Below are 7883 nucleotides of genomic sequence, written 5' to 3' on the forward strand. Positions count from 1 at the left end.
TTTTTCTGGTTTTCAGCTTTGAGGACTCTTTTTTTTTGTCACATAAACTTATTTTCATATTTTATATTTCATATTTCAGCAATTTATCTGCTTTATCTATTTCTCCTCAGCAACCATGTTGTCCTAAGGCTGCTTGTCATCTGCAGCAATGTTATTCCACATCTCTCCCTGTTCCTTTGCAGCATGACCAGTGCATAGGCAGGATGTTCTCCTTGGATCGGGGGCATTACTCAACAAGACTCAAGGTAGCCTCTTCCGTGCATCTGGATCCTTGACCTTTGTTTTTGTTTCTCCTTTAGGAAGAATGCAGTTTTCCATTTCTTTTGCAACTGCCTTGTCTGCATTTGCCATGTCTTCAAAGTTACCTTTCTCTTCAGCAGACATGTCCTTCTATCTCTCTGGGCACTTTTTGTAAAACTCTGAGAAGGTGACAAGTATCTGGTTGCTTCTTGTGCTCCTCTTGGCAAGTTTGCACAAAGAATGCCTATGATGACATTTTGCTTCTTGGTCTCTTAGGATCTTCTCTGCCTATGTATGGTTATTTTTTTCAGTGTAATACAGAATCACCCAGTGCCCATCTGGCTCTGACTTGCCCTGGTCCTGTCTCTTGGGAGCAGTACACTGCAATGGCTGTCAGCTTACGGTATGATTTTAACAATGATGTAACATTGAAGGATAGAAGACTGATAGAAGATGTTGCTTATTATTATTATTTTTTAAGTTAGAGAAGTAGGACATGGAACTTTTTTTTTTAGTAAGTTCTGCATGGAGCTTGAACTCATCACCCAAGTCACATGTTCTACCAAATGAGCCAGCCAGGCACACCACAACACAGAATTTTAGTTATGATATTTTCCTAAGCATATATCCTCCATCTAGATGCATAAATGATACACAGTTGACACCATTTAGTTTCAAAAATATTTAAGTATCTAAATAATTATTTTGCATAATTAAAATGGTCTGAACTGTGTTATGATTTTAACTAATCATTTATATATATTTCCTCAAGTGCCCTCCAACTGTGACCAGACAGTAGGGTAGCAATTCACCCTGGTTTGCCTATTACTTTCCTGGTTGTGTAACTGAAAGTAATGCATCCTGGAGTTTCCTTAGTCCTGAACAAAAAGGATGCTTGGTCACTCTACCAAATAGTCCTTAGGTTAGTGTTTCCCAATTATATTTTTGGGATAAGGTATGAATTTCAATGGAAAATGTAAAATTCTTACTTTTTAAAAAAGATTTTACTTATTTTTGAGAGACACAGAGAGAGACAGAGATACAGGCAGAGGGAGAAGCAGGCTCCATGCAGGGAGCTCGATGCAGGACTCAATCCCAGGACCCCGGGATCATGCCCTGAGCCAAAGGTAGACACTCAGCTACTGAGCCACCCAGATGTCCTGGACCCTTGTTTAGACAGGGAAGCTGCAAAACACCTTTTTGAGGTAACTGGGAAGATTTGAATCCAGACTGAGTATTAGATGAGATGAAAATATGTCGTCTTAGAAGGTAAAGATTAGTAACTGGAAAAAATGCATTATAAACAATATGCACAGGGACGCCTGGGTGGCTCAGCAGTTGAGCATCTACCTTTGGCTCAGGGCCTGATTCGGATTCCTGGGATCACATCAAGCTCCTTGCATGGAGCCTTCTTCTCCCCCTCTGCCTGTCTCTGCCTCTCTTTCCGTGTCTATCATGAATAAATAAATAAAATCTTAAAAAAAAAACAATTCAATGTGATCTCACTTTGATGAAAAAGATACATATATGAAATAATATATATATATAAAAAAATACATATATGTTGGGCAGCCCCGGTGGCTCAGCGGGTTGGCGCCGCCTTCAGCCCAGGGTGTGATCCTGGAGTCCTGGGATCGAGTCCCACGTCGGGCTCCCTGCATGGAGCCTGCTTCTCCCTCTGCCTGTGTCCCTGCCTCTCTCTGTGTCTCTCATGAATAAATGAATAAAATAAAATCTTAAAAAAAATTAGAGTGGAGACGCAGAGGGGCAGAGGGAGAGAGAAAATCCTAAGCAGTCTCTACACCTAACACAGAGGACTGTGGGGCTCAATATCACAACCCTGAGATCATGACCTGAACCAAAATCAACAGTCGGACACAGGACACCTGGGTGGCTCAGTTGGTTAAATATCCAGCTCTTTTTTTTTTTTTTCCAGATTGTGATTTATCATTCATGAGAGACACATAGAAAGGCAGAGGGAGAAGCAGTCTCCATGCAGGGAGCCCGATGTGGGACTCCCTCCCAGAACAGGGATCACACCCTGAGGCAAAGGCACAGGTGGCCCAAACATCCAACTCTTGATTGCAGCTCAGGTCATGATCTGAGGGTCTTGGGATCAAGCCCCATGTTGGGGTCCCTGCTCTTTGGGAAGTCAGCCTGAGGATTCTCTCCCTCTCCCTCTGCCCCTCCCCCTGTTCACACTGTCTCTCAAATAAATAAATAAACCTAAAAAAGAAAAGGCACTTAACCAATTGAGCCACCCAGGCACCCCTAAAAAGATAAACACCTTGATAGATATCAACTTAAAAGGGTTCTTTATCAATAGGCTATCACCGAGATGTTTTACAAGTTCTTAGTGCTGGTGTAGATAAGAATTTTTGGACATACTCCTCCTGAGACTGATATACCTGCTTCATTTCAGAACACTAGGATTGGGGGCTGGGAAGACAAACCTAAATATACATAGGCAGGGGGAGAAATAGGCGCCATACAGGGAGCCGCATGTGGGACTCCATCCCAGGATCCCAGGATCACGCCCTGAGCCAAAGACAGACCCTCAACCCCTGAGCCACCCAGGTGTCCCCAAACCAAAATCTTAATAAAAAGTAAGTGATAGATTTTATATATATTTTTAATATTTTTTAAAGATTTATTTATTTATGATAGACATAGAGAGGCAAAGACACAGGAGGAGGGAGAAGCAGGCTCCATGCCAGGAGCCTGACGTGGGACTCTATCCCGGGACTCCAGGATCACGCCCTGGGCCAAAGGCAGGCACCAAACCGCTGAGCCACCCAGAGACCTCCTAGATTTTATATTTTGAGCAATGGCCAAGAGCACTTAGGAAAAAGCAAATAGTTTTTATAATGAGATTTCAGTGTGACAGCTTAAGGCAGTCATTTCCACCACAAGAGGCTACTCTTGCATAAAAAAGGCAGCATTGTATATGGCAGAAAAATTCCACAATGAAGGGCAGCTCCAGCCTCCAGACCTGACACTTTTTTTTTTTTTAATGGAGTGGGGGGTGGGCAGTGGGCAGTGCCTGAGTGGCTCAATTGATTAAGCTTCTACTCTTGATTTCATCTCAGGTCATGATCTCAGGGTTGTGAGATTAAGCCTCATGTTGGGCTCCTCGCTCAAAGGGAAGTCAGCTTCTCCTCCCTCTCCTTCTGCCACTCCCCCTGCTCATGTTCTCTCTCTCTAATAAATAAATACATCTTTTAAAAAGATGGAGAGAGGAGGGGCACCTGGGTGGCTCAGCAGTTGAGCATCTGCCTTTGCCTCAGGGCGTGATCCCAGGGTCCTGGGATCCAGTCCTGCATCGGGCTCCCTGTATGGAGCCTGCTTCTCCCTCTGCCTGTGTCTCTGCCTCTCTCTGTGTGTCTCTTATGAATAAATAAATAACATCTTAGAAAAGAAAAAAGAATTTTTTAAAAATGGAGAGGGGGTAACAAGGGAAATAGATGTATTTTGGAGAAGGAATAGACAAAACTAATAGGCAAATGGAAAAACTTATAGTTAGCTATAGAATTCTTGAATTTTAGACACATTTGAGGTAATTATTTCATTGATCACAACTGGAAAGTGTAGCATAGGGTGAATAGGAAAAACGGGAAGACTGCCTTCTTATTTTATTTCCTAGGTAACTGGAGAGGAGAGAAAGAGCACCTTCCGACACAATCTTTGAGGCAGAACCAAAGCACTGCTATGCACACATTTGTCATAGTTAAGTGCTGGTGATTCAATGCATTTCTCTTACACTGAATAGTAGTGTGGTATCTGTATTAACCAATATATATCATTTCATTTATTTCCTTTCTCCAGGACTCGAAGAAACCAAAGATAACAGGCAAGCAGGCAACTCCGTTATGACTTTGAACTAAGCATTTCAGATGTTTCTTTACTTCTGTGGAAGTCTAGATCTGGGATGGCATCTGGAAACTCCTATGCCTGTTACCAGTCTTCTTCAACTTGGCCAGGAAACATGGTACCTTATGTCTAACCTGGGCAGACCTACCTCAGCTGCTGTTGGGGGGATTTTGAAGACTAGAATATTGCTAGAGGAAGAGAGTCCAGGGCAGTAGTGTGTCTGCCCTGGGAAAAGGGTACCACAGATTAGCTTGATGTCAAAGTGTCACAGATGACTTTTGACAAGTACTTTCCTAGCTCAGAAATACTGCCACTGGTTTTATGCAGTTAACTGTTTGTAAGACCTATGTATGTTAAGCTTCGACTTTTGATTCAGAGATGACTCAATTTTTTGTTTCCTCCTTTTTGGACTTCAGATGCTTTTCCTGGATTTTTTTAAAGATTTATTTTAATTAATTAACTAATTAATTAATTAATTAATTTTATTTAGAGGCAGAGACACAGGCAGAGGGAGAAGCAGGCTCCCTGCAGGGGGCCCAATGCAGAACTCCATCCAGGGGATCATGACCTGAGCTGAAGGCAGACGCTCAACTACTGAGCCACCCAGGTCCCCTTTTCCTGGATTATTTTGTTGAAGCAACAGGCCCTATCCTAACTTTATACCTTTCGTTTTAGATCTATAATTGGTTTCCAAAAGGTAATTAAATCTCAGAGACTGTTGGACTTAAGAGAGCCTTTAACAGAGTTTACTTCTAAAGGTAGAATCCAGTGATTTCTAGCAATTTCAGATACAAAGTAAAAGCAAGATGGCTTTCTCCCACCTCACCACAAGACATGACTAAAGAAGGAGATCTTTGTGGAGCAGTCATGCATAGCTTTCCTATTAAATTAGACCCTTGAGTCCATTGGACTAAGATGACTAAATAAAATGATATTGTCTTTCCTTTCCTGCTCCCAAGGGGACTCAAAAAGTTCTCTCCCATCCAAATCAAGGGTGGATGACACTGCTTTGATTGATGCCTTTTGTTCCCAAACCAAATTGTTTTTTATAGCCTACCCCCTGCCAGCACTTTCCAAAGTGCCACCGCCATCAGCTCCAGAGGGAGCCCTTTCCTCAGGCTTCCTGGCCAGCAGCTGCACTGTGATAGCTAGGAGCAGGGAATGGGAGGAGAAAGCAGCTTGCAGACAAATGGGCAACTAATCTGACCAACAGCCCCGTCACTAGAACCATAAAAAACTCCCCGCTCTTTTTTTTTTTTTTTTTCCTACTTGCCTCATCTGCATTTCTTAGCTGAGGTGGTGGAATGCTCCTTGGAAGAATTATGGCTTCAATATGGTCTATCAAATCAGGCTCAATTTTTTTTTCATTTTTTTCTTTCTTAAACCAACTCTGTTTATTAGGCCCGATATTGTCAGATCACTACAGACCTTACAGATATTAAAAGGGCAGGGGCGCCTGGGTGGCTCCATCAGTTTAGTGTCTGACTAAGCCTCAGGTCACGGTCTTGAGGTCCTGGGATCTAGCCCCTCTTGAAGCTTCTTGCTTAGCGGGGAGTCGGCTTCTCCCTCCCTCTCCTCTGCTCCTCCTCCTGCTTGTGCTCTCTCTCAAATAAATAAATAAAATCTTTTTAAAAATTATTAGAGCTGGATCCCCAGGTGGCTCAGCAGTTTGGTGCCTGCCTTCGCCCCAGGACATGATCCTGCAGTCCTAGGATCGAGTCCCACATCAGGTTCCCTGCACGGAACCTGCTTCTCCCTCTGCCTGTGTCTCTGCCTCTGCCCGCCCCCACCCCCCCTGGTGTCTCTCATGAATAAATAAATAAAATCTTAAAAACATTATAAGAGCAATCAGGGAATATTATGAATAACTTTATGCCAACAAATTTGACAAACTAGATGAAATAGGCAAGGCCCTTGAAAGACACAGATTACCAACAATGTGTCAACCTGAATTACAATTTCTAGATCCTTCTTTAAACTTTCTATTATTACCGTCTCCATGTTCGGCTTTTTATGACACAGCCATGCAGGGCTTACTTAATTAGCATTCTCAGCTGTTCTACAGGGATCTGCGAAGTTTTCAGCACAAGTTTTGTAATTGTGGGATAGAGAGGGTTAAGCTGTTTTTACAAAAATAGTAAGTTATCTTAATCAGGATTGTAAAATCCTGATCTTTCTAGGTGGCCTTTATGTTCAGGCCTGAATGACAACCTCCCTGGACTTTATCCAGTGTTTCTGGTCCTTGCAATGTGAGAACATTTCAAGGAGTCTTTAACAAATATATGTGGTTAGAGCCTCTTGCACCATAAAATGGTTAGACAAGGACCAATATAAAACAGTCTACAATGAAGCTGAAACCTTGGAAACAAGCGCATGCTTGCTTTTATAATGTGTCATTTAGCAAATGGAGTGTGAAGAATTAGTCATGCTAAACTTCTCACCATCCGATGACTGGCTTTAGACTAAACATCCCAGTTGAAAATTTTTAGGCTTTAAAGTTCCAGTCTTTCCACTCAAAGTTCAATTAAAATAAAATATTATATCTAATAGCCCCTCCCCCCAAATTCTAGTGTAGTTTAGCCTTTTAGCACCTTTCAGAGATACAAGTTCAACATACAAATGGCAAACCATTATGAGTTCCTTCATGTCTCTCAGGGATGTAAGAAAATGTAATATTTGAAACCATTGTTATCTTTGTGCTAAGAAATAAAATATACTCGAAAATATCATATTATTCAGGTATTAACTCATTGGTAAAATCACATTGTCACGTCCCCCTTTCTGTTGCTAATATGGTAGGTCCCAATCTGAATCCACTGCTGTATGCAGATAGCCAGACCTTTTGTGTAGCTTCCCATAGGTCTGAGCACCCCTACCTGCCCTCTTCTCTGTACTCTTCAGGAGTTGCCTGATTCTGAGGGCTTGGCCTTAGGCTCTCCAAAGCCATCTGGCTGACCTTTTCACTGGACTCTGTGCCCTTGGATCTCAGACTTTTCTTCCTTTCACAGCTCCACTATTTTCAAAGGCTGTTCATCTTTTTTTTTTGCCCTCACCTTCATCATTTCCCTTTATTTTTATCAGGGGGTTTGGTATTCCTTGACATGAACATAAACTGCTGTAAAGATTTGGGTATGCTAGGAGGCCTGGGTGGCTCAGTGGTTGAGCACCTGCTTCTGGCTCAGAGTGCATGTGAGCACCCTGTTTTTAACTACTTCAGTCTGTGATGTGCTTCATAATTTCAAACTCTTTGAGTTTTATTGAGATATAATTGACATATCCAATTCTTTTTTTTTTAAGATTTTATTTATTTATTCATGAGAGACAGAGAGACACAGAGACACAGAAAGAGGGAGAAGCAGGATCCTTCCAGGGAGCCTGATGTGGGTCTGGATCCCAAGACCCCAGGATCACGGCCCCGAGCCAAAGGCAGATGCCCAACCACTGAGCCACCAAGGCATCGCAAATCTTTAAAAAAAGAAAAGGAAACCTTGTTTTTCTCATAGGGTCAGCTAAGTGTTGTGTACAGACCCAGTGCATTCATTTAATGGATTTATTGTGAATAAATCAGTGGAGTGGAACTTGGAGCTTTACTACGTTTATGCTGTTGCTTTTTGGGGCCTACAATCATAGATCATTTTTTTCCTCCTCCTTTATCACTTAAAAAGTGTCTCCAAATCCCTTTTCATTTTCCATATCAGTAAAGGCCTGAATGTTTTTTTATACCTTGAACCACTGCTCATTCTTGCTCGGCTTCACCAATGAATATTAAACTA

The sequence above is a fragment of the Nyctereutes procyonoides genome, unplaced genomic scaffold (assembly GCF_905146905.1).
Source record: "Nyctereutes procyonoides isolate TBG_1078 unplaced genomic scaffold, NYPRO_anot_genome, whole genome shotgun sequence".
Classification (NCBI taxonomy): domain Eukaryota; kingdom Metazoa; phylum Chordata; class Mammalia; order Carnivora; family Canidae; genus Nyctereutes; species Nyctereutes procyonoides.